The sequence below is a fragment of the Ictidomys tridecemlineatus genome, chromosome 11, assembly GCF_052094955.1.
Source record: "Ictidomys tridecemlineatus isolate mIctTri1 chromosome 11, mIctTri1.hap1, whole genome shotgun sequence".
In the NCBI taxonomy this organism is placed as follows: domain Eukaryota; kingdom Metazoa; phylum Chordata; class Mammalia; order Rodentia; family Sciuridae; genus Ictidomys; species Ictidomys tridecemlineatus.
Window position 1 is genome coordinate 104843836 of NC_135487.1, and position 27457 is coordinate 104871292.

Here is a 27457-nt window from a genome sequence, read left to right on the forward strand (position 1 = left end):
TGGACTTTATCCCAAGTACAGTGGGAAGACATGGGTGAATTTTAAGCCAAAGAGCAATAAGGGTCTCATTTATGATAATAAAAATAAAGTAATAAACCTGCTTTCTATTCCTGTGGAGGTTTATAGTTGACAAAGCACTCTTACAGATTGACCTCTCATAAGCCCCTGAGCCCTGTGAACTCTGCCCTTAACCCCACCTCACAGATGCAGGAGCTGAGGCTCAGGGACATTGCATTAATTGCCCTTCTTCCCTCAGACGGGCTTAAAATCTACTTCTCTTGCTTTTATTTTCTATTGACCACCCTGGTCTCAGAGGAGGATCAGGATCTCTGGAACTCAGCCCCTTAAGCTGTGAAGCCACATTGGGACAGTGCCGGTTCCTCTCAGAGCTTGGAGAAACTCTCTTAAAGTACTTCACACCCTGGCAGCTGCCCGCTGGGACTGGCGTGGTCTGGCTCCCACTCAGCCCCAGGCAAGCTGGCCAGAGTCTCTCTCCTCCAATCAATAAGATGCTCTCCACAGTGGTTAAGTGTTTAGCCTCCTCTTTATTGAGATAATTTAAAGGCCTTATTAAGCAAAGAGCTGTGATAACTCCTCTGGCCAAAGCCAGAAACATTATCTCCCCTGTCTCGGAGCAGAAACAGGCTTAGCATGACCACGAATGGTTGTCGCTGAAGTAGGCTCAAAAGTCACTTGTCCTGAGGGGACCCTGAGAAGAGGTGGAAGGGGATGGGCAAGCTGTTTCAGAATTCTGAGGTCCTCACCCAAACGGCTCAGGGCTTTGTGGAGGGTGCAGCAGAGGTTGCTAGCTGTAGGGTAAAGAATGGATGATCTCATTGAAGCCCCTCTATCCCTGTGAAGCAGGTTCCTGTTTTGAGAACTGCCTTCTTCCTCCTCAGAGTCGAGGCCTTCGTACTTGCTCAAGCGTCCTCAGACACGCACTAACATCAGGGCTTGCTACGCTCCTCGGGGCTCTTTGCAGGCCAGATTTGCCTTCTTGGCCATGACATGCAGGGCAGGCTTTAACTGAAGAGGTTGAGAAGGTGGATTCTGCAGTAAAATAACCTGGGTTTGAGAACCCCATCCCACCATTAGTCACTGTGTGACTTTAAGGGACTGAAACTTGGGTCCTCTTTTTCCTTATCTATAAAATAAAGATGAGAATAGTAACCTGCATCACAATCCCACTGTGACCTATCCAGCTTCCATCTAGGCATTCTGGAATCCATAATCTCCATTGGTGGGAAACTCTAAAAACACAGTTCATTATCCCAAGTTCAAAGAAACACAGTGCTGGAGAAAAGCAAGCCACCCCTGGGATTAAGCTGGGATTTTCAGATGACCCAGTTGAGAGGCAGCCATGGCCTTGGATGAAAATGAAGTGTGGCAAGAACATACAAGACCAAAGCTGTTTCAGAGTGACCAAGGCTAGTGAAAATGCCAAGGTCAACAGAAAGATTGTTTTATCCATTCGAAGTGGTCTGCCAGTAGCCTATGACAGAGGCACAGCAAAACAACCCCACTACCAGGTGTTTCTGCCTTCTCCTCTCTGAAGAACGAGCCTCATCTTGGAAAGGCTGGGACAAATGTCCATAGGAAGGATCTGGAGCTAGCTGGAAGTTGGGGAGTGGACTTGCATCACAGGCCCAGGTGGACCCTATCCTGGGACATGGGAGGACTGTGCAGATGGGGATGCAGAACCACTGCTCATGATCTCTGAGAAATAATGGTACAGCAGAGAAATACCAAGAGAATAGAGATGGAAAACTCTTGCATTTATATTTTTAAAGAAGGGGAAAGGAGAACCGAGAAACCACAGGCCATCAGGCTTGGCATCCATCAATTCTGCCATAGCATTGCTTGGCAGAATGTGAGAGCAGATTATTAAGTGGACAGCTTGGGAACACTTGGAAAATAATTCGTATTGGTTTGCTATGCACACGTCTTGCCAAATTAACTCGATTTCTTGTTGTGAGAGCAAGGTTAACTGGCTGATGGATCAGGAGACTGCTACAGACCTATTGCATCATGATTTGAGCACGAAGTGTTCTCGTCCCAGTTCTTTATACCCTTGACAAGCTTAGGAAGGTGGTGTGGATAGCAATGTAGTTATTAGGGGGTTGAGTAACCATCTCTAGATTTCTGGAACTTCTTCAAGATTGTCAAGGGGGGATTCTATGCCAGTAAAGAAAGCTCAGAGTTTCCAAGCTCACAGTTTTTGCAAAGGTTGACTTTAGTGAAACAGTAAGTGAAACAAAGAGTGGATCTAAAGTTAGGTCTCCAGTGGTGTGTTCCAGAATTTTTCAACAACTTGTACAAAGCCAGAGGGAGGCAGCATGGCCTAATAATTGAGAGAGGAGACTGGACTCAGATGTGAGTTTGAACCCTATCCCTGTATTGCTTACTAACTAGCTTAATGATCCTGGGCCATTTAATTTGACCCTGTGCCACCCATAAGATGGGTATCTCCAGAGTTGTAATAGTAATTCAGAAAAACAAAACAAAACACTTCACTCAGTGTTTGGGTGACTGTAAATTCTCTATAAATAGCCAGTGTGGTGGGCTCCTATTTTTTTTTTTTTTGTCTATGAAAATCCTACCTCATCTAGGACCCGTGGCCCACCCATTATTATGACATAAACTCTGCACAGAGGAGCCACCATAGTTTTGCAAAACTTCCCCTCTGCTCCTTCTGCCCTACTCAAAGTAAGTTCAAAATAGAGCATCTGACCTAAGCTGGGTCAATGGTTTCCTTTTCTGGGTTTATTTTTCAACAGTTTTATTGAGATACAATTGACATACCATAAAATTTGACTTTTAAATCATACATTGCAATATTTTTTTTGTGTTTAGTTATATAGTTATGTTTCCATCATAAAACAGTCTAGTTTTAGAATATTTTCATAAGCCCCCCCACCCCCCAAAAAACCACCTTGTATTCATTAGCTGTCAGTGATCATTCTGCACCCTTACTCCCTGGTGACCATTGATTCTCTATAAATTCCCTGTTTTGGATGTTTTATCTAAATGAATCATAGAATACGTAGCCTTTGTGTCTGATTTCTTTCACTCAGCATAATGTTTATGCACATATCAGTACTTCATCCTTTTTGATGCTCAATAAATAATCATCTGTATGGATATATACCATACCACATTTTGTTGAGCCATTCATTAGTTGACAGATAGTTTGGTTGTTTCTACTTTTTACCTCTTATGGCCTAGAAAGCTTTTGTGTGGCCATGTTTTCAGTTCTTTAGGAGTCAGATGGTAACAGGATTTAACAGTTTGAGGCACTGCCAGACTGTTTTTCAAATGCACCATTTTTATGTTCCCACAAGTGATGAATGAGGGGTCCAATTTCTCCTTACCTAAGACAACCCTTATTACTGTCTGGCTTTTTGATTATAGCTATCCTGATGAGTATGAAGTGGTATCTCGGTGGTTTTATTTATTCATATTTTTTGTGCTAGGGATTGAATCCAGGAGCACTCTGCCACTGAGCTACATCCCGTGCTTTTTGGGTATTATTTTGAGACAGGGTCTCGCTGGGTTCCCAAGGTTGGCCTCATGCTCCAGAGTCTCAGGGGTTACAGGTGTGGGTACTGCTGGGCCCGGCATCTCAGTCTGGTTTTGATTTTCATTTTTCTGACGGCTAATGATATTGAGCCCCTTTTCCTCTTTCCTGGATTATACCTTTGGGACCAGATCAATCTCCTTCAAAGGAAGAAACTGCAACAAATATAGCTCTGGAGTTGTTGGCAGCTATGCTTTCTGCCATTGGAAAAAACCAGGGCGTAGTTAGAGAGGAAGAAGGCTGCCATGTGGAAAGAGATTCGAGGTGGGAACAGAAGTTGTGGAGTTTGAGTTCCTGTGACAGTTCTTACGGAAGGCCAGCTTGACCTCTGACCTTTCTGTGGTTCATAGTTCAGTCCTTTGACGATGCTCACTGACAAATTATTATTGTTGCTTAAACATCTTTCTTTTTTTTTTTTAAACCTTTTTCCATTTGGATCTGAAGATAATTATGATGATGATACTACTGCTGATTGTTTTAAGATCATTTTTTCCAATTTCTAAATGACAGAGCTACTATGAATTGGAGTCTTTAGGAGTCAAAAGGATTTTAACAGGTTGTAATCATGGGAGAAACCAACCAGCTTCATTTTAACAAAGACAAATGATACCACCAGCATTTTGATTCAAATAATCAATGGCTTGTATAGCGGATGGGAGGGACCTGGCTATGTTAACAATCACAGGGGAATTTAACTTCAGCAGCGTTGGCCACCAGTATTAGCTGCTAAAACTTTAATTTAGCAGAAAAGGGGAGTCGGTAGGCCAGCCTCTCTCCTTTGTGCAGGCTGCTGGGTTGAGTTCCAGGCGCTATGGGACATTGGACATCGGCGAACTGGCCTGTGTCCCAGAGAAGGACACTGGGATTTGAATTATCTGGAAATCATCTCAAGGGAAACAAAAGAACAGGAATGCCTGGCCTGAAGAAAAGGGGCTGGGGACGGAAGCATGGAAGCCAGCAGTGTACAGAAGCCTTTCTTAAGAACTTGATCTTCATCAGCAGGACTCAAAACAAGCTGCCCTGACAGAGAGGGAGAACCCTCTACTGCGCTCCAACTGGGCTAGTTTGTTTGACATTGCCCTGCTCTTTCATTTCCAGCTTCTCCTGGGCTGGGTGGGGGTAGGGGTGAGGTGTCAGGTGTCAGGAAGATATGGTCCTGGAAGAGGGCTCTGGGAGTCAGTTAGATATTACCCTCTTCTCTGCATCCCCCCTAACCCCCAGCAATACAGTTTTGTGGTACTTGAGGCGAATCCTGGCTCTGCTGTTCATTAGCTGGTCCACCCTGGGCATGCTACTTACCTTCTCTGTCCTTGGTTGCCTGGCAACGATAAAATAATGGAGGGAACTTCACAGAGTTGTTGTGATAGATTAAATGAGTTACTATTTGTAAAAGTGCTCAGCTTGGCACATAGGAAGAGCTTTATGAGTGTTTATTAAACAAGTCCTGGATCCAGACCACCATTGTTTCTAGACTGTACTTCTGCAAAGGGCTCTTAACCAGACTTCTCACTTCTACTTCTGTTCCCCTTGAATTCATAAGCATGTTCTTCAAATGCAAATCCAAGCACATCATTCCCCTGCTCAAAGCATTTCAATAAATGTTTGTGGAAAGTACAAGTTAATGAGTGAAACCTGCCTTGCAATGTTGGTGTCAAGACTATGTGCCTGTTAGACTGCAAACGTTCATTAAGCTGTAGCTAATTATAATCGTAATGACCATGACGGGCAGGGACATTTCTCCCACATTCTCTCCTAGGTCCCACCTGAGCAGGAGCACTGTGGTGGGGGGGCTGATGGTGGCTAAGTCCTGATGGATTCTTGGCTTATTTTTCTCTATGGAATTTCTTAGAGAGAGATTAGAAAAACAAAAATAGAAAAGCCATGACCTAGGGGAACAATGACTACAAAAAAAAAAAAAATTAAACTAAATCCAGAGACTTATTCACTTGTCTTCCTCCATCCATGCCAACGAGGACTCTCTTCTAGGCCCCACCCCTGCTTTGAGGGCAGGGATGGTAAGGGGAGGGAAAACCCTTCCAGAAGGCCACAACCCAGGTACAGGTGAGCTAGGTGCTCACACCAGACTCAGGAAGCCACCCAGACCCCACCTGGGGTCAATGAGGAGCAGCTATCTGCCCTGAGCAGGTGGTGAGGGACCTAGGACTGCATGCCTCTCTGCCTCTCTCTCCTCGAGCATCCTCGGTAATCCACAGTGATGTCTGGGCTGAGGCAAGAGCAGAGAAGCTTACCCTCCTAATATGGAAGACTAATTAATTTGTATTAGGGCTTAGGGATAATTAAACTTTTTATCTGAACTTAAGCTGCACAAACCACCCGCCTTGTACAATTAATTGCTGCCTTCATTTCCTCCTCCAGGTGCCAGGAGATAAGTGCAAGCCAGGCTCCCCTGTCCAATTCTGCCTGCCTCCCAGTCAGGGACAAGGCTGCCCGTCTGCTGGGGAATCTACGCTTACTGGAGACCACGACGCAGCCCGTTTAGGGGGCTCAATCAAAGACACACTAGTGAGTGTCAGGAAGGAGGAGGCCCCAGCCTCATGCCACGCCCACTCCTGCACCCACCTTCAGCCCTGGGATGCCCCTGAACTTGGCTTCCTGGAGACCCTGGTGTGTGGGGGTGGGAGTGGGGGAGTGGGAGGGGCAGAGGCTGTTCTGTGGGGCAGAGTCAGGGTGAGGAATGTTCTCGCAAGAGCCTGGGCCTCCAGAATGAGTTCCACAGACTTATCTGGGGCTTACTGTCTGTCCAGGGGCAAAGGACAATTGTAGACCACCCTGGAGGACCCCGAAAACACCAGCCTGGACTGATGGTGTGTGCCCCTTGACACCAGTGCTGCCTCTTTCAGGGTCCAAGTCCCATCCTAGGTAGCAGCACTGCTGTCCTCTGTGTGGGTGTTTCAACCTCACCTCATGGCAGGTACTGAGCATATAACGTTTCCTTTGCTCCTTCCAGCAACCCAAAGAAGTAGATACAATTAATATGCTTATTTTACAAATGAGAAAATTGAGGCACAAACTGGTCAAGAAATATAGGCTGGATGTAGCTCAGAGGTAGAGTATTTGCCTAGCATGTGTGAGTCCCTGAGTTTGGTCCCCAGCACCACACACACACATACACACACATACCCCCCCCCCCCACACACACAGCAATCTGTCTATATGACTGAGTTGATCATTTAGTGTCAGTTGCAGAGCTGAGACCTGGACCTGGACTCCACTACTAGTTACTCTGGTCCAAAGCTGTGGCCCCTGAGAAGTCAACATGTCAAGCAGCAGTCAGATTAGAGGGAAAGGGGAAGAAAACTTCAGAGCTGATCAGATCTAGGGCATGTGTTTAGTCATAATTCTTTCCCTAATCTTGTTTGTTTGTGGTGCTGGGGATTGAACTCAGGGCCTTCGCATGCAAGGCAAGCACTCTACCAACTGACCTAGATCCCCAGCCCCTTTCTGTACTCCTGATTCCTCAGGAGGGAACGTGGGAAATGAAAGCTCCTCCTTTCATTTCAATCAGTCCTCCTTTCTACCAACACCCCCTGCCCATTTCCACCCCTGCAGCTAGGTGTTCTGCTCATCTGCAAAGTGAGTCTTAATTGTGAAACCAGGAGCCAAAAGGCTGGGTTGCCTTTTGGAACCTTGCAGATCCTCTGAAAACCCCACCTGGGGATGGACTCAGAGGGGAGAGAAGAGGCTCAGAGCAGGAAGTCTAATAACAATCGCAGTGGCCACTCAGCAATAGTTTATTTTTACTTGGCATCAATACGAGCTGTTCAATCTTCACAACAACCTTAGGACACATCAGTCTCATTTTTTCAGATGAGGAAACTTGGAGAGGTTAAGTAACGTGCTCAGGATCACCAACTAATCTAAGCTGGTCTTCCAAACCAGGCTTGTCTGACTCCAGGCCCTTCTACTTTCACAGTACACCCTGCTTCAGGAAGGGGGAGATGAACCAAAGGGTTTGCTAATCCACTGGATTAAGAAGAGTCTCAACACAGCAGAGGGGCCCTCAAAGGGGTGTGATTCCTGAAACCCTGCTGGAGGCTCTCAGGTGCTAAGGGAGATGTCTCTGGGATCTGCCTCTAGAGATTCTTGGAGAAGGGACTGTGCCACTCTTCCTGGTCATTGGTGGGTTGGCTGTACCCTGCAGTGTCACAGCCAGTCTCAGCTTCAGGCTCTTGACAAGAGCTAGACATCACTCTTGGCCTGTGGCCATCTTCTCCTTGCCTTGCCCCCTCAATGGCAATTGTGCTGAGTGATAAAGCTGATGCTCAGAGTTGGTGGTTCTCAAACTTCAGTGTGTATCAGAATTTGCCTGGAAGGCTTGGTAAAATGTATACTGCTGGGACCCAGAGTAACGCTTGAGAGTCTGCATTCTAAGTTCCTCAAAGTCAGTGATGTGGGTGATCGTGGGATCACACTTTGAGAATCACTGCTTGAAACCACTTTCTCCTGTGGATCACAGATTTGCAGATTCATAGACTGCCAGCTTCAGACCAGTCATTACACAATGAAGAAACCAAGACAAGCCAGGAGCATGCCTGCAATCCCAGCAGCTAGGGAGGCTGTGGCAGGAGGATCATGAGTTCAAAGCAGCCTCAGCCAAAGTGAGGTGCTAAGCAACTCAGTGAGACCCTGTCTCTAAATCTTTAAATAAAATACAAAATAGGCCTGGGGATGTGGCTTGGTGGTCGAGTGCCCCTGAATTCAGTCCCTAGTACTCCCACCCCGGCAAAAGAAAGCAAGACAAGGTCATACATAGAGGGAGAGCCTGCCTGATAGTTCAGAGGGATGCCCTGACCATTGTGTTCACTTCATATGTGCATATGTGCACACCTCTCTCTCTCTCTCTCTCTCTCTCTCTCTCCTCTCTCTCTCTCCACACACACACACACACACCTGCACTAGTCCACACATTTCTACCCTCTTGACTGATTCATTAAACCTGTGTCCATACTTTATTAGGCTCTGAGATACAAAGCTAGTTAGACAGGCATGTCCTTGTCCTCAAAGAGCTTATGACATCATAGGGAAGACAGACACGTTAATCATGATGCTAGCCCAATGTTACAAGGATGTATGCAGGGTCCTTTGTAAGTGCAAAGGAGGGGCCTCTAAATCCCACTGGAGGGGGATCAGAGGCTCTGCCAGGGGTGGAGGCACAGGCGGATCCTGAGCCATGAGGGAGTTATGAGAAAGTGCTGGCTGGATTAAAAGTAGCTGGGAGATGAGGCTGGGGCGGTGGTCCCATGACGGGCCTTCGAGGTTAATCCAGCTGACTCCGGAAAGCCATGGGGAGCCAAAGAAGGATGTGAAGCAGAGGATGGATATAATCCAATAGTCATATTTGAAAGATCACCCTGAAAACACGGAGAGCGGATGGGATGGGGATGAAGTCGACCAGTTAGTAGGCTATTGCACCTGTCCAGGCAGGAAATGATGAGGCTTGAACCGTGGCAATGGGGCTGGAAAGGAGGCGCCAGGTGAGTACTACTTAGGAAGCAGAATCTGCTGGACTCAGTAACTGACTCGTTAGGGGGGTGGTGGGGGGAAGGGAGGATCCTGGAGGGACACTCGGGCTTGGGAAGTGGGGTAGCTGCTGTGTACGTCTCCAGCCAAGCTCTGGCCCTTCCCTTTCGCTGCCCACTCCTGCCAACTGTGCTCCTTGGTGCTCCCAGATGCACTGGGCTCCCCCATGACTCCAAGCCTCTACCCAGGCCCTCCTCCCTGCTGGTGTGCCCTGCTGTCTCTCATTCTTTGCCAGGAAACTCATCTTTTCAGATGTTGTTCCAATGTTACCTCCTGAGGCTTCCCCTGACTCCTCTGAGTACCACTCATTCCTATCTTCCATTGGAGCACATACCCCTTTATGCCCTGATCAAGCCTCCCCGAACGTCCGTTTTCCCCACTGGGATAAGAGCAGTCTGAGGACAGGACTATCTGTGCCTGAGTCCCTGGTGCCTAACATGTTGTGGGATGCATAACGGGGAATCAATAGTTCGTGAGTGTGTGTGTGATAAAGCAACTCCCCCAGAGTGTGTTCCATCGACTGGATTTGCCCCCAGGGTCAATTTTTTTCTGAAGCAAACCACAAGCTCCAGGAAGGCAGAAACTGTGTTCTCAATACTTACAACCATGTCTGGTACATGATAGGCACTTGTGATATTTGCTGAATGAGTGAATGAACTATGAATAGATTCTCAATGGCATTTGCTCACTTCAGACCAGATCATCAGAGGACCCATCTGCTACCAAACATCTACAGTCTGAATATGCTTTTGATGCATCATGGGGTTTACTTGACATAGGAGAAATTTCACCCCCAATAGAAAGGAACCAATCGTGAGGCAAAATCACAGCTGGGAGGAGGGGGCCTAAAGCAGAAGGAAGAACACTGTTGCTCTGAGGCCTAGGCCCACAAGAACCAGGTGATCTGATTGGTCAATGGGAAACTGATCCTTGGGCTAACAGCAGAAAGGGAGAACTTCAAGTTCAGTTGGGTCTTGGACAAAATCATGGAATTTGCAGGGAAATGGATGGCACTAGAGCAGATTATGCTAAGTGAAGCTAGCCAATCCCTAAAAAATAAATGCCAAATGTCATCTTTGATATAAGGAGAGCAACTAAGAACAGAGCAGGGAGGAAGAGCATGAGAAGAAGATTAACATTAAACAGGGATGAGAGGTGGGAGGGAAAGGGAGAGAGAAGGGAAATTGCATGGAAATGGAAGGAGACCCTCATCGTTATACAAAATTACATATAAGAGGAGGTGAAGGGAAAGGGGGGAAAAAAAACAAGGGAGAGAAATGAAGTACAGTAGAGGGGGTAGAGAGAGAAGATGGGAGGGGAGGGGAGGGGAGGGGGGATAGTAGAGGATAGGAAAGGCAGCAGAATTCAACAGACAATAGTATGGCAGTATGTAAAAAAGTGGATGTGTAACTGATGTGATTCTGCAATCTGTATACGGGGGAAAAATGAGAGTTCATAACCCGCTTGAATCAAATGTATGAAATATGATATGTCAGGAGCTATGTAATGTTTTGAACAACTAATAAAAAAAAGTTGGGTCTTGGAAATAGGCTGAAATGGTTCCAGATGGTAGTACTACCAGGCTGATAGGCAAACCATTTCAGTTCTGCCCTGTGGTAAACATCCTAACTGAGCCTTTCAGAATTCCCACAGATTAAGGGAAAAAAAAAAAAGAACCAACAAAACCCAAACTAAACCAAACCAAAACCAAAACCAACAAGCAAAAAGAAAAAACAAGGAAGTAAACAACCATGAGTGAGAGTCAACAGAAAAAAAAAAAAAAAGATGTAGACCCTGCCCCTAAAAGCTTCAGATATCATAGGTAAAGAATATCTATGTATGCAATGCCTCCAGAAAATAAAAGATGAAATAACAAAGATGAACAAGAATAGCCATCAAGAACCACCAGGCAAATGTGAAAAAGCATCAAATGAATTTCCATGCTAAAATTAATTAGGACTGAGCACAATGCCTCCCACCAACTGGTCATCTCCCAACTGATTCCTTAAAGACCTCACGTTGTTACTTACTCCAAGACATCCTTGTACCTGAGTCTATTCCTATCATGACCAGTAGGAGAGCATTAAAGACCAGGAAGCTGCCTGTACCAGCCTTGTCATCCAAACAGGTGACCAGGGTAGTGACATCACAAAGCTGAATGAAGCCGACTTCCTATAGAGACGTCATCTCTTTGGCTCACATGGCCCCCAAGAAAGACTTGGACCAATGTAGAGAGGGTGAGAAGACAGCAAACCAATGTGAAAACCAGAGAGGGATGGAATAGCAAGGGCCAGCCACCAGCAGATGAAAACCAGGAAGAAGATGTGACCATGTAATTAGAGTCACTGCCTGTCTTCAATTGATGGGATGATATCCAAACAAAAAGTGGGATGTGGTTAATGATGGTGATGGTGACATTTAAATAGTCAGTTGTTCCTTGCTCCCTGGATGTGGTTGCTCAAAGTGTGACCTTCAAGGACATTTGTAATTTGGAGGGAACAAGTAGAAGGTAGAAGACTGAGGCCCCAGACCTGTGAAGCCAGCTAGCCCCTGCCTGGGGATGAGGCCCATCAGATGTGGAGAGGGCGGATGCCTTCACCTGGGGTCCTGTCCCCAGGTGGGCTAAGACACATCAGCATGTCCAAGTCCTAGCCCCAATGTTTGTTTTTTAGTTGTTGTTGGACACAATATCTTTATTTGATTTATTTTTATGGGGCGCTGAGGATTGAACCCAGGGCCTTGCATGTGCTAGGCGAATGCCTTACCGCTGAGCCACAACCTCAGCCCCCAGCCCCAGTCTTGATATATATGCTCTTTGAGGAGCTGGGCCTTGGTCAGTCCATCCTCCCCAATCTCAGGCCCCAGGAAACGAATCCCCATCGTCTCCCCAGATTCCCAAGGGTCTGGGGAAAGAGCCACAAGGAACAGAACACGTGTCTGCTGGAACAACAGTGCTCCCTTGGAGACCTCTCCCCGCAGGCCTGCGCCATCTGCTTCTCCTGCGCCATATGTGCATCGCAGCAGCCCCACTCCCCGGGGCAGCTTCCCGGCCTTCTGCCACCCTGGGCCAGCAAACATTTGTTGGACAGGGATGTGCTACGTCAACTCTACAAAGCAAGAGCCGTGACCAGGCCTTTGGTTAGGGTCACAGTGGGAACAGGTTGCAGAAGGGAGGGCTCCTCTAACTTTTGCCTACTGTGAGAATGGGAGACGGTGGGAGGGGCTCCAGAACATCTGTGTGGCCAAGGTCTATGTGGCCAAGGTCAGGCACCACCGGCACTCCAGGGGTGAAGCACTGAGGTTGACGTGCACGGAAGCGATGGAGCGAGGGTGCAGAAGCGGGCCTGGGCATTGTGGACTGAACATTCCTTGTTGGTGTGGACCCTCCCCGAGGCCCAGCCTGGCCTCCACTAGCCCCCCCCTCCCATTCTGTCTGCTGTGGATCCCACTGAGGTGGCAGTTGGGGGTGGAGACAGGAAGGAGGCAGAAATGGGCAAGATGCAAGAGGACGGGGTGAGAGGGGTGTTAGCTCCAGGCCAGGACAGATTGAGGTGCTAAGTAATTTGGACCCTATCCATGGCCACCAGGTGTCCCCATTCTTCATACACACAGCTCTCCCCTGCCCATGGCCTGGAAAATCCAGGCTGCTCTAACCGCCCTTTCTGCATCTTACCTGGTTCTTCTCCCCTCCACCCTGTGCTGTTCTAGGACCCCCCTCTGCCATCTTGAGGCTTCTTCCTTCTGCTTTTTCCTATCCTCAAATCGTCGGATGACCAGAAGTTCTCCCTCTTCCACAAAACCACCCCTGTCTCAGTTTCAGACTTTTACAGGGTCTGGTAGGGTCTTAGAGGGTGCCAGGTCCAGGTACAGGACCCTTTCGTTTGCAGCCCCAGCCTCTGCCCTCCCCTCCTGGCATAGGCTTTGGAGTCGTACAGACCTGGACTGAATTCCATGAGCTCCCTGTACCCATCTAAGAGGCCTCAGGCTTCCCGGGCCTCCTATTACTAGTTTAGAAAACAAACTGTAATAGCCTACTTTGTGGGGCTGTTATAAAAGTCCAGTCCGTCAGAATACTTTATGAACTGTGAGGTCGCGGATGGTGCTTATTTATTCTACTGCAAAAAAACAACTTGGGCCAAGTGCCATGGTGCACGCCTGTAATCCCAGAGGCTTGGAAGGCCGAGGCAGGAAGATCATGAGTTCAAAGCCAGCCTCAGCAAAAGCGAGGTGCTAAGCAACTCAGTGAGACCCTGTCTCTAAATAAATACAAAATAGGGTTGGGGATGTGGCTCAGTGGTTGAGTGCCCCTGAGTTCAATCCCCAGTACCCCCTCTCCCCCCCCAAAAAAAAAACCCCAAACCGAAAAAACAACTTGGGTCATGGCTGGGCCGCTCCCGGTGTAGGTTTACTTGTGAGTCCTGCTTCTGCCCTTGGGAACTCCAGAGCATGTCTGTCCCATCTGCCAACACCTCAGCTCTTCTCAGTCTCCTCAGGCACAGCCTGACTCCATCTCATTTACCTTGCACGGCTGCTGGTGGTTCTGCAGTTACCTGTCCCTTTTTCACGTGACCCTGAGTTTGGGAGAACGTGATGTCATGCAAAGAACACAGGCTTTGGAGTCACAAGGCTCCAGATTGCAAACCTGCGCCTCTCTCTCTAGTTCTGTGAATTTAGAGCCTCACCTCTTTCATCTGTAAGATCTGGAATCATGACGTTTCCTGATGAGGGGTTCACAGGCTCTCGCAGATTCCATAGCACGGCATTCACATGGTGTTGGGTTCACATCTTCCTAGCCACCAAGTGAGCTCCATGACAGCAGGCCTGGTACCCAGCTAGGCGCATTATCGGTGCATTATGAGTCTAATGTCACCATCCTGAAAAGGGGTCTTTACTTTCCGCCATTCTACTTGGCTGGACACACCACTTTTGAGGTGGCAGAATAAATCCAGTCTGTATTTCTAAGGCAGGTTTCCTCTTAAGTCTGTAGCAGGACTAAATTCCTGGGTCCCCAAGACACTTAACTACTTCCTCATCTCAGGCACTTAAAATCCTGCTCCAGGGCCTGGGGCCAATTTATTGTTTCCTTTGAGCCGTGGAAAACCCAGAAGAATCCTTTCTCATCTTACCAGCTTCCAGCCCCAGGCTCAGTGCTTCTGGGCTTGGTTTGATTCAGTTTGGTAAATTCGACTGAGTCTTGATCATTCCCCCAAAGTATTTCTTTTGCTTTGGAAGGTGGAAATGGAGCTGTGTGCTGAACTCCAGCTGGCTTGGAGCCCACCCGAGGCTGTGCTAGGGTGAGGAGACTGCTCCCGTGGTCCTCAGCAGGGATGTGGCCTTGGACACCTGGCCTCTCTCCGACTTGGGTTTCTGGTTCTCTGAGCCTTTGCTTCTTTCTCTCCATCTTTTACCCTCTGGTTCTAGATGAGAGGCTCTCTGTGTGACACCCTGGCACGGCACCCTCCCCTTCTCTCCCCTGCCCTCTAGTATACGCTGGTGACAGCAGGGACTTTGTCTCTGTGGGTCTCCTCTGCTTCTCCAGTGCCTAGTCCAGGGCCTGCTGTGGTAGGGTCTTATTACCCATTTTATGAATAAGTGGACATTTATCTGTCTCTCTTTCAGTCTCTGCCTTTCAGACTCCCCATGTAGAAGCAGATTCAACCAGCCCTACCTGAGCTGAGACCTGCTAGGATCATCGAGGACAGTTTCTGAGCACCTGAGATGGACCTAGGGGGCTTGTGCAGGTGTGTGTGTGTGTGTGTGTGTAAAATCCTCACCTATGCGGAAGCTGGACACGGACAGATCGCTCTCTGCTCATTCCTTTAAGGGAAACCCTCTGACATTCACCATTACACGCACAGAACAGGACACAGAGCTACAAGAAACCTTAAAAATCATCTGTTTGGTGCCTATCGAAGTAATCATGGGTGAAACGACGCATCTGGAATCCACTTTAAAATACTCTGGGGAAAACACAGCCACCTGTGGAAGCAGGAGATGGGTCCGGGGGGTTCATTTACCATCAACTCTACTTTTGTATATTTGAGAATTTCCATACTGAAAAAAAATTTTTAAAAAACAACAGCAGCAGAGTTAAGAAAGGAAGCATCTGCTCAGTGTCCCTCATTTTCAGAGGCACCTGAGGGTCCTGCACAGTTTGCACATCTGGCCAACAGCCCTGCAAAGTCCCTTGTCGCTTCTCTGACTTTGCATTCTGGTGGGGCTCCTCTCAGCAGCTAGATTCTTGCTTCTTGGGGGCAGAAAATAGGACACTGGGTGGAAGCCACCCAGCCCTTCCCCTTGGAGGACCGAGGTCCGCTTTGTAAGGCCCATGCCCTTGGCATTTTCCTCCTCCCCCATCACTTGACTCTCGCTCTTTCCTGGCTCCTGCCAGGGAGGATGGGATAAGGCGACAGCCAGACTCCCAGGTTTCCTTGGTGATCAGTCTCCTCCGGCCCCGGCACCGTGCATTCCTTGTTGGCCAGTATTTAATTTAGTTTAGATTCTCATGCAGACAGGAGGGAGGCAGGTGGGCTTGGGGGTCACTGTGGTGCTGACAGCAGCCCTGTAACCCTGGTGTGGCTGCCCACGTTACCCTGTAACTCAAGCCTCTTTGCTCTGAACCCTCCTTTTAGAGCATCTATAGCCCCTGACCTTCCGTCAACCTTCTGCATCCTGGGCCCAATGTGGCTGCAGTGGGCAGGGTCCGTCTCAGGGCTCCACATGGCTTCTTGGGCAGCCCCACCTGCATCCTCTGGAGGAAATACAACTGCCACTCCAAGTGCAGTTGACAGGAGGGGTTGCTGTGCTCAGCTGCTGGGGGAGAACTTTTGAATAGTCATAATGTATGAATACTTACTGTGGCACAGGCACTGCCCCAAGAATTCTCCCGACAAGCCCAGGAGATGGGTTCTATGGTCATTCCCGTTTTTCAGATTAGGAAACTAAGGCTCAGGGAAGTTAAGTAATAATGGTCAAATTGCACAGCTAATTAACAGGAGGTTGGAATTTGAGCCCAAGGGGTCTGCCTTCAGAACTTCTGCTCCTTCAGGGAGGGAGGAGCACAGAACAAAGGAGCACAGGCCATCCCATCTTCTGAGAACAGCCATGCTTCCCATTTCTCCTTGGTCCCCTCCAGGGCCTCAAGTGCATGGCTGACAGGCAGGAGGCACGAGAGACCCTCTCAGTCTGCTGCAGGGTGACGGGTGGATGAAATGAAGGACCCAGGTGTTCTTGGTGTGGAGAAGAGGGCGACTGAGGCCAACAGGCAGGGCTTATTTATTGCTTTCTCTTTGTCAAAGGGCCCCTTTCAAATGACTCAATCGACTATTAATCTTAATGGAACATCAACCCCAACAGAGAAAAGGAAGAGTACAAAAATCTGCAAGACGAGAATGCATACATCTTAGCCCAGTCCACAGGACAGGGGCATGTGGGGACACTGTGGGAGGCAAATCTTCCAGGGCCTTCCATGTCTCTTGTCTTCACCCCTGCCCCAGACGGAGCTCCCAGTCTACCTCTCTCTGCTCCCCTGCAGCTGGGTCCTCGCTGGGCCCTCACAGTCAGGCTACCAGAACATACCCTGGGCACTTTAATGTGCCTCCTGCATGGGTGGTGTGGAAATGAATCTTAGCAAATTACCAAGTTCAAAAAGGAAATTCCTAGAGGGGTGTAAATCATCCCCTCTTAAAGAGCTTGGCTCCGCAGAGGCCTTAAACTTTAGGGAAATCCACACTTTCCTTGAGAATGAAAGCCAGAAGGGGGAGAGGGGAGAGCTGCCCTCTGCCCTCTGCTCTGCTTGGGGGAAGAGTTGGAGGAGACTCTCTCTGCTGTTCAGCAAAAAGGGTCGCAACTGGCTTGTGGGGGGCAGTGATTACGGATGTGCTAACCTTTTCATAAACTTGGAGGTCTGGGACCAATGTGTTTTGGAGTCATTTCTTGGTGGCAGTAAGAAGACGGGAGGACAGGAAGGAGAGAGAGGAATATGAGTAGCTCCCAGACCGAATCCTAAGGCCTCAGGCTGACCTTCCTCTGAGGTCCTTCTACCATGGGGTCATTTAATGTCTCCTGGTAGCACTTCAGCTGGGTGGAGCTACCTTCTGGGAAATGGCACCCAGCCTCTGGGGTGCTCATTTGCTCTCTGGGCACCCCAGATCAAGGAGGGACACCTGTCTCCCCAAGGGGGTCAGATCTCTTTCAACAGGAACCCTCCACGGGGACAGAGATCACCCACTCTTCCTGGCAGGCTACTGTCCCCGGAGGAGACTCCTTTCCACCTGGCAGTTCTGCTCTCATGGATGCGTCTGTTCACGGCTGCCATGTCCCAGCTCTCTCCTCTGTCTCTGAACTCTTCCACATGCCCTTCCGGAGCACTTTAAGTAACTTTTCTGTTCCTCTTTTCCATTCCCAAGCATTGTGTAGTGGGAAAACTATGGGCTTTGGCTTTAGAACGATCTCGATTGTTAGAGATCATAGGGGAACATTTCTGACCCTCATTCTCTCATGGGTAAAATGGGAAAATCCAGAGCTGCGCACCTCACACAGTCATTGTGAGGAAAAATGGGAGAAGGGACATCGAATGGCTTTGGAAAACTAATTGATTTGAATAAACTTTTCTGCTGAGGACAAAAGCAAAAAAAAAAAACAAAACAAAACCAAAGCTGGATAAAATAAACATTTTCTTAAAATCAACCAAGAGATAACAGAGTGATGAGAAGTGAGAACTAGCAGAGGTAAGCCCTGTGCTCCATACCGCTCTGCCTTTAAAGAAAATCAGTTCAGCCGGGCGCAGTGGCACAGGCCTAAAACCAGGGGCTTGGTGGGTGGGGCTGGGGTTGAGGCAGAAGAATCACTTGTTTGAGTTGAAACCCTAGCTAAAAAAAAAAAAAAAAAAAAAGGCAGGGGTTGTAGCTCAGTGGCAGAATGCTCCCTGGGCTCAATCCTCACTACCTCCCCCAACAAATTAGTTCAGAAGTAACAGTGACAAAAATGAGCCTCGGCTTTTGCAGATTCCCCATTCCCAGTCAAGGTAGAAGACCTGAATAAGTAGTTTATTCCATTCAAAGTTGGGATGCTAAAGGGCCATCACCTCTCATGGGTTTTGCGGCCTTGAATTTGGATTCAGAAATTTGGATGAAGGTGGTCCTAGACTGGTAGTCCTCCCCCTGGGTGTCTGGAAGAAGAAAACCAAAATGCTTTCTGGAGAAGAAATACTTATTTTAAGCTACAGATCATTCCTTCAAGTCATTTTCAAGGACATGGGCTGACAGGGCCAAAGATAACGAAGGGCACAAGGGAAGACAACACTGTGGGCGAGAGAGAGCAGAATAGACAATAAAAAGATGCAGAGGATTGAAATATTGGAATCATCAGAGGATTTTGTTTACAATTCAAAGAAATAAAAGGTGGGCTTGAAAATTTTGTCAGGAAATGAAACTAAAGTGGCCTACCCATTTTGAAAACGCCAATAGAAATTCTAGAACTAGAAAAGCGCAACAACTAAAAGGAATGCTGGCTGGCTGGGTTTGGATGCTAATAAAACACAGCCAAAGAGAAAATTGGTGCGCCTATCCAGAAAGCAGCAAATAGAAACACGTGTGTGCTTTGTACAATGCCTGGCAGCACAAGTAGAAACTCAATGAATGTTCTATTCTTTCTCTACCTTCAGGTTCTAAAGAAAAAGATTTCTTCTTTCAGCAAACCTTTCCTGATTCTTTCGACCTGACATCTATCACTCCAGGACTCTGATACTCTGAATTTTCTTAGTATCTCTGTGCTGGGTTAATTCATATTGATAAGAACTCATTTATTTCTCAAGATCAGTGAATACAAGAGCTAAAGTTACTCCCCAAACTGTCTTTTGGTCATACATTTCCTGGTTCACAAACCTTTTCTTTTCCTCGGCCATGATGATGTATCATGTAAGGTCTTGAGGTATTGATTCAAGGAAAAAGGGTCAGTTGAATTCCAAAATACGGTCTGCTTCCTGACCCTGTTCCCTAATCAATGCTGGGTCAAAGGTTAACTGCTAACCAAAAACAGGTGCTCCAAGTTTCAGGGTAAACCAGGATGTGTGACAAGCTCTCTTAGGCCATGGTTTTATCTTCCATTGGAGCTTGTCTTCTAAGTGCATTCTGGAAATTCTGATGAACAAAGCTGTGATTAAGAGTGGCCAGAGGTTGCCATTTATGCAACCAATAAAATCATCAACCAAAGAGGAGACTGCCGTGGAGAAGTACTTCTGTTCTACAGCCCTGGCTACCTGGGGACTTTGAGAATGACAGTGGCCTTGCCCGGGAACACTTCTTTCTGAACACTGGCTTTAAGGATCTGCCCTTCATTTACAAGCACTGGAGAAAGAGGGACTAGGAGGCCCTGAACAACCCCATTCCCTATCCCCAGTCAGGCTTATCTGAGACTCTTGATTGGAACCAGGACCAATGGCCTGTCTCAGTGGACGTGAAGAAAGGGAGAGTGGTCAGCATTGGCTCTTGGAGAGAACAAGAGAGCTCTGGAAATGTTGGGTTTGAGAAAGGTCAATGAGGGGCTGGGCAGAGGATGAGAATAGGGCCTGGGCTGTTCTAGAAGGGGACAGACTGGAGGCCAGGGAGGGAGGTTGCTTTGTGCAGGCGGCAAGGAAAAATGGTGGTAGTTGTGTTTTGATTAGTAATAGCCCAAGGGGACTACAGAATCCAACATCCAGGTCTTACAGCTTCTGTTCCAACAGCAGAAAATTGTGCTTCTAGATTTGGAAAAAATTGTGCCACCTCCCTTCCCACCCCATGTGCTAATAAAGGGTTTGAACAGTATTAATTGATGACCTTTGTAGGTCAGGCACTGGGCTGAGTGTTGGGGACTCAAAAATGATCCCGCCAGGGTCCTCAGCATGCCTTCTGGATGCACACTGGCTCAGGTGCACTCTCCATGGCTGCAGGCTCTGCCCAGCCTGCCCTGGGGCTCTCTTCATTCACTGATTGGTATCTGGAGCAGCCAAATGTTTCCTCACAACTCCCTCCTGGGCTGGGCTCCCAAGGCAGTAGCGGAAATTTCAAGCAAGAAGCTGCTTCCTTCACCCAATGTGGACAGGATATTACTGAGATCAAAGATGGATGACCTGTTCTGGCCCTTGTCCACCCTTTTTGCCCATGATCATCACAAAGCAGGAGATGACCAAGGAGGTCAGCCTGGGAGGGACCTCCTGAATCTATTTATGGATCCACTTTGAATGAGACTGGGTTTGAGTGGTTGTGTCTCACGACTCCTCTGGCTTTTATTTTCCTTCTTTTTGGGGGGTCAGATTAGGTTCCTGGACCCAGTAACTACTTAGCCTCTTTCAGTTCTTGATCCTATGGAATGGGCCTTCACCTAGTGAGAAGAGGGCAGTGACCCTCATGCTGGAAAGGAGAGGTCCCTGGTTGACCTGGGACCCATAAGGGCCACTGAAGAAGCTCTGCTCTGCTGCTCCATCCGTCTGTCTGCACCTAAATGCCCACTCTGAGCACAGGCCGACACCTCCTGACCTCTCTGTGCTCCATCCTGGCTGGAGGGACAGCAGGTGGCTGAGGACTGCTATTCCTTGTTTTCTCAGTGAGACTCTGTAGCCAATTAGCCGAGACCAGGCAGGTGGAAAATGCCTCTCTTCAGCCCTGGAGCTAACAGCAAATCCAGTGCTTCTTGTAGACAGGTCTGTGAAGGGCGAGGATAAGGGATAAGCCCCCAGGAACCCAGGGAGCTGGTTTGTGGCTGTCAGCCCAAAGCTTCATAACAGAAAAGACAAAGGGACCCTTTACTTAGTAGCTTAAAATAAGTGAAATAAGAGTAAAACTTGGCCATGTCTTTTCCAGAGTCTGTCTGTTCTTTCTTTTTTTTTTTTTTTAACTTTCCCTGGAGTCCAACAAATTGGGGTCTTTGCTGTGAGGGACTGTGGCAGCTGTAAGAGGAAGCAAGCCAACAACAGAGGGCTGAAATAATTGGTCTCAGGATGTACACTCCCTCTAGCATCTGCCTGTCACCCCCTCCAGCTGTGGGGCCTCAGGCAGACTGACACACACCGGCTGCTGTGACATCTTTGTGTCACCGCCGTCAATATTCCATTTCATCCGATTTTATCTGTAGAATCTGCCGGGTGAGGGGACAGGGGCCTGAGCAGTGTGGCTGGGGGAGGTTCTAACCTGTGAGTCTCACAGGCCACCTCCCTCTCTGTACTTGACTATCCCCTCACCTGGTCAGACAGGTTGGGTGACACCTGCTCCCCCCCATTACCTGGTCACAGGAAGAAAAGAGGAATCTCTGAGGGGTGTTTCGAGTGTGCCAGGTCCTGGGCTAGGTGTGCTACACACTTCCCTCACTTGGCAGTTGTATGGTGGAGGTCAAATGGAGTAAGAGAGGTCAGTGGATTTAGGATTTTTTTTTTGGGGGGGGGTACCAAGGATTGAATCCAGGGGCTCTGAACCACTGAGCCACATCCCCATTCTGTTTTTATTTTTTATTTTTATTTTGAGGCAGGGTCTTGCTAAGTGGCGGAGGCTGGCTTCAAACGTGCGATCCCTCCTGCCTCAGACTCCTGAGCAGCTGAGGTTTCAGGCTTGGGTCCCCTCACCAAGGGAGAGGTCATTGATTTAGACAAAACTATAAAATGCTATACAAATATGAAGGTTGATATATTTTCCTGCTCACTACCCCAAATCAAGAAACCCGGGCAGTGCCGACCTCAGAGGTTATACTGGATGAATGAACCCTAGGTTATCTGCCGTGTTCCTCTCTCCCTCACCTGGGGACTGGCTAAGGGATAGGAGATGACAGGTGGGCGGGCGAGTCAAGGCATGAGTAGGTCTTTCTGGGTCCCTGGGTGAACGTCATTCCTTGGATTCTGGGGTCAGCTGCCCTCTCAGGATCACCCACTCTCAGGGTACTGACTACATAGGCTTCTCTGCTCCCCCACGGGCACCCACGGTCAGATTCGGCTGCCTAAAACTAAGACTTGATTTATTTTTAAAAATCTTGGGCTGGGGTTGTGGCTCAGCGGTAGAGCGCTCTCCTGGCATGGGCGAGACCCTGGGTTCGATCCTCAGCACCACATAAAAATAAAATAAATGAAATAAAGGTATTGTGTCCAACTGCAACTAAAAAATAAAATTAAAAAAAAATCGACTGGTCTTATTAAGGTATGACTAACGTTCTATTTTAAGCTTCCCCTGGAGAAGTGTTACTCACTGGGAATAGGTGAGTAACAATAGCATTTTTCTTTGAGAGTGGAGACCCAGAGATTTGAGGCTCAGATGTTTCTTTTTCTTATTCTTCCCCTGCCTGCTTCCTTGGCCTGGCACAGAAGTGGTTTCAAGACCTAGAAGCCGTGAAGAATGAGACTAAGAACAGGCAAGAACATTCCTGGCTCTATTATTTGCAGCGGCAAGGGGAGCAAGTCTCTCTTGAGTTTCAGTTTTCTCAGGTGGAAGGTCTTGTGATCCTGGGGACCCTGGGACGCGCTCTGGGTGCAGTAACTGATGCTATCGGAGGGGAGGCGAAGGTCATGGCCACTTCCCTGGCTGTACTGGGAGTGCCCTGTGGCTGGTTTTCATTTCATACCCCAAGGGTGTGGAAGGGCCTCTGTGTGCCACACCTAGCACCCCCCCCCCAGCATTAGGGACGAGGAGGTACCAATGGCAAGGGTGTCGCTGGGCACCCCGCACCACCAAACATGGAGCCAGGGGAGGGTGAACATGCAGAGGGTCACTGTGCGAAGCGGCCTTCAGATCACAATGTGGTCTCTCTCTGGGAGCAGGGACAGAATACCTTGCAAAACGTCAGCAGCCATAAAAATAAGGTCTGTGCCCACTGAGTGGATGCTTACTAGAGTTGAGAAACTGTGCCAAGCACTTTCTTAACTTGATCATTTTACATTTTCATCTAAATGAGGGCCCACTGAAGTAGGTTCTCATATCACCCCATTTCATAGATGGTAAAACCAGGACTCATTGCATAATAACTCCACTGGTGTCACCCAGTTTGTAAGTAGTACAACCAAACATCACGCCTAGTCCTGCTTCACCCTAGTACTGAGCCAAAGCCCTGTCTCCCATGCCCTGGCCACTGGGCACAGGGAGGCTGCAGGAGCCCACGTCAGCTACTGCAGCACACACATCCCATCCCATCCCATGGATTTCTCTGGCTGGGTTCTAGGGGCATCCAGAAACATGTTCTCCTGGCCTCCTCTGCCCCTCACCCCCACTAAGATGGGGCCTGGCGTCTAGAACCTGTACAGTAGAGGCAGGCAGCTAGGCTGGGTTTCAAGGTGAGGGGTGGGCGGCAGTGGGTGCCCCTGTGTGAGTAACAAGACCTCAGGTTTTTTAGAAGCCAAACATCATGCTTCTCCCTCAGCTGAAGAAGAGCAGGAGGGGAGCCCACCTGGAGGCCAGCAAAGTGGGTGTGTGGGGAAGGGGTCACACAGGCTCACAGGGGCCCCAGATCACCCTAGAAACCTTAGCAAGGATCAGAAGCCAGCAGTTCTGGGGCCAGCCCTATCAGACTCCAGTCCCTCAAATTAATGCACAATCTGATTTAATTTCCCTTTAGGAAATTACGTATTTTTAAAAAATACATGAAGAGTCAGTAAGGAGCCATAGCAACGAGGAGGCTGAGCATCAGAGTCCAAACCCCAAACCTCTACCCCACCCCTCAGCTGGACCTGTCTGGTCTGCTGGGTCGGAGCCTCCAGACCTGCGCATATCGTAGCACAGATGGAAGTGGCGACACAGTCCAGAGCACTGGCGTCACCAGGGACAGCAGTCTGTAGCCAGAGGTGAGCTGCTTGTGGCTCTACTTGCCCAGCCACAGAGAGGTGGAGGGGCCTGGGTCTCTTCATAGTGGTCCAGGTGGAGTAGCTCTGCCCTGGACATCAGAGGCTGGCTCTCTAGCTGGGTCAAAGGTGCCAAATGGGGTCAGCTGACACTGACTGTAACCCATGAGGAGCCAGGCAGGCCTCACCCATGGCTTGCATTCAGTGACTTGCCCAGGGAACCAATAAAAATACTCAGTGAGGGCCTGTTCTCGGTCAGGCACTGTGCTAAGTACTTTATGCTCATTATCTCCTCTGCGGAGAGGCCCTACCACACCACCATGCCTGCCATCTCTCTGAGCTTTCACACAACGTGCTGAATGCACTTGCATTCACTCATCAAATGAAGAGCAGATATGATGTCCTGGGCCCTAGGGTAGGTAAATAATGGCAATGGTCCTGTCCACAGGAGGCCCATGCTCTAAGACAGACACGTAGCCATCTGGACCCCGTCGAGGTTTATATGATGTTGGACATTGTGCTGGACACCTGTACAGAAGGATGAAGCACTGAGACCTACTGTTTGCCCTAGGAAAGTGCAAAAGGGGAGCCAGACACTTAAAATGATAAATTACAATGCAGCACGGGGTGCTTCATAATAGAGGTAGCAACAACCTGCATGGAACCTAGAGGAGGTGTTCCATCCTCCACAAACACACCTGTGGACACACGCCGTGTCTTGAGGATGACTTGTGTCTTGTATGACCCGGTTGGGTTCTGCATGTAGCAGGTGCTCATTGCTTACATGCTGCACCAAGGGTTGGCTGGGTGATGAGTAATGGAGGACCCTCTGCTATCTTCTTATTTTTTTTTATCTCTCAGATGAATCTGGTTTTAACGAATGCTCAAAGCAGAGACCTCATTATTAGAGAAACCACAGTTTGGGGATCAAGTTTGCTTTAAGAGCCTGGAAGTTATTGCCAGAGAACGGATGCTAACACAAGTTTCTTCTGACATCCTGTTGGTGTGGGGGACACAGGCTCTGCTGCCGAGATGGTGCCTGATTTTCCCTTGATGGGCGTCTATCTCCACAGCGCTCAGCTTTGCTGTTTAAGGCACATACTCATTTTCTTCCCCGACTGAGTCCTGGCAATGTGTCTGCTCAGCCATATGAGAGAGACCCAGTGCCCTGGTATGTTTATGGAGTAGCAGGACATTTGCCAGGTTGGGAAGGGTCACCACAGACTGGACGTGCTCTCGGCTACCTGGGAAGAGCATGTTGAGTGGGGTGGAGTTGACCCTGCCCTCAACTCCTGGACAAAAAGCCTGGACAGATGTTTGGTTGGTTTAGCCTCCTGCTGCCTCAGAGAGAAGCAACCAGTTCTGTCTCTAGAAGGGGTAGTGGAGGTCCAGGGAGGGCATGTGTCTTGTCTGAATCCCCAGGGTCTTGGTGGCAGAGCCCAGGCTAGAACTAGCCCTGACTGTGGGGTGGGGGTGGGGGGTCAGGTGTCAGACTGCAGCTGGGGAAACTGAGTCCTGCCTTCTGCGTGCCATCTCCAGGGGTCTGTGCACCAGGACCAATCCATTTGCTTCTCTGTAAATTTCATTCCAAATAGCACCTGGCGCTCCCCCCTTCTCTCCCTCTCTTCCTTCCACTTCTGCTTTGTGCTCATTTCCCTTCGGGGGACATTTTCTCTTTGAGCAAACTTTAGTTGGACTCCTTGTCATCTTCCTCTTATAAGGTCCTTGCTTAGCATCTGGACGGCCATCTTAAGTGAGAGCCGCCATTTTAAGGAAAAAGTCTTGCTTTCTGGCCCGTGGGCGTTTCTGAGTAAGGCTCACCACTCCCCCATACCAACCCGACCCTGTTCACTGCCCATGAGGACCCTCCGGGCTCTGGTTCCTGAGCCTCCCCCATAAAAGTCCCAGAACTCAGGCCTGGGTTGCCTCTCTCTCCTACAGAGAGATGGCCTTCATTTGTCAGCTCTGACAGACTCTCTGGTCTCCGGCTTTCATTTCTCGCTTACCGGTCTCGTCCCTTGCTTTCCCTTCACCCCCAGCTAGGCCTTCCCTTTTGAACTTCCATGTCTGTCTTTGCATGGCTCAATTTTAATAAGAACCCTGTTAAGGCACAATCTGATCACCCTCAATACCCAATCAGTTCCTCATCCCCTAACCACCCCCCGCCCAGGGGATGCCAGTTCACCAGTCACAGCGGAGCCCTGGAGTACTCAGGCTGCACCAGGCCTTGGGAACTTTTCATGCATCACCTTCCTTAAACCCCACAATGTCATTGAGGCAGATGTTATCCACATACCCATTTTATAGATGAGGAAGCTGAGGTACAAAGAGTTTAAGTAACTTGCCCCCGTCACATAGCTTGGAAGGGTGGGCTGAAGAGGCAAAGCCACACAGGTGTCCCCAGAGGCTTCCCACCACCACACTGCCTCCCTGGGAAGGGTGTGGAGTCCCACTCTCCATAAGGAGGGCCTGTGGCAGCTCTCCCCACACCCTCCTGCCAGCCGGGCCTCCTCCCTCCCTCTCAGGCATTCACGTCTCACTCATGAAACGCCAGGTTGGGAAGGGTCACCACAGACTGGCATGCTCTCAGCTACCCGGGAAGAGCATGTTGAGGAGGGTGGAGTGGACTCAGCCCCTTTCTTCCAGTGGGGCCCCACACGCGTTTGCATAGACATTTATTCATTCACTCCACAAACTCTGCAGAACCTGAAGAATGAGTGGAGTTTCTGTGGCTAAAGGACAGAGAAGCTGCTGTCTCTCAGGAGTGGTCATGGCCTGGGTGTCTAGCAGGGTCCGTGCAAGCCTGCCTTCGCACCCAGACTAGAGGACCACAGGGGAACTCTTCCCGGGGGCTTCTACTATGCCTTCATGGTTCACGTAACATTCCCCACAATTCTCCATCTGCAGCACCATCGCCAACCACCTTACAGCCGAGGAAACAGAGACCAGATCAGAGAGGGAAGTAACTTGCCCCAACTCACAATGATGGACGTGGTGACATGGAGTCTGAATATTCGAGCTTACATTCTTCCCTCCTCACCTCTCTGTTTCCCACAAGAAAGTGAAAATAACTATATGCACTCGAGAGTACAGACACACAAACCCAAGCACCTGATCACAGAGATGCACCCACGGCCGTGTACACACAGAGGGGGGGTCCTCTGCACACACGGGCACACGCAAATCACTTTTAAAAATAGCCTTTGCATGTTTTGATCACTATTCATTAAACACATGGAAAGATATCTAGCCTCCCTGCATGCTAAAAAAAAAAAAAAAGGTGAATTAAACAGTACTTCCATTTTACTCCATCAAATTAGCCAAAATTAGGAGAGAAATGTGTCACCGTGAGAATGCAGCAAAATGACCATCCTCACACACGACTTTTTGAGAAAATGACTTGGCCATATTCATTAAGATGTTTAAAAGCGTCCAAGACCAAGAGTTTCACCTACACAGCATTCCCAAATAAATGCATCCAAGTGTTCAACACAGCCTTGTTTACTACCGCACACTCTTGATAGTGACCTGTACAACTTAAACTAGTT

General features: G+C 48.8%; 1 protein-coding gene across 3 annotated transcripts in view; it reads right to left on the reverse strand.

Moving 5' to 3' along the window:
• Positions 1–27457, reverse strand: part of Kcnd3 (potassium voltage-gated channel subfamily D member 3) — a 209177-nt gene that overhangs the window by 17109 nt on the left and 164611 nt on the right. The window lies entirely within an intron of this gene.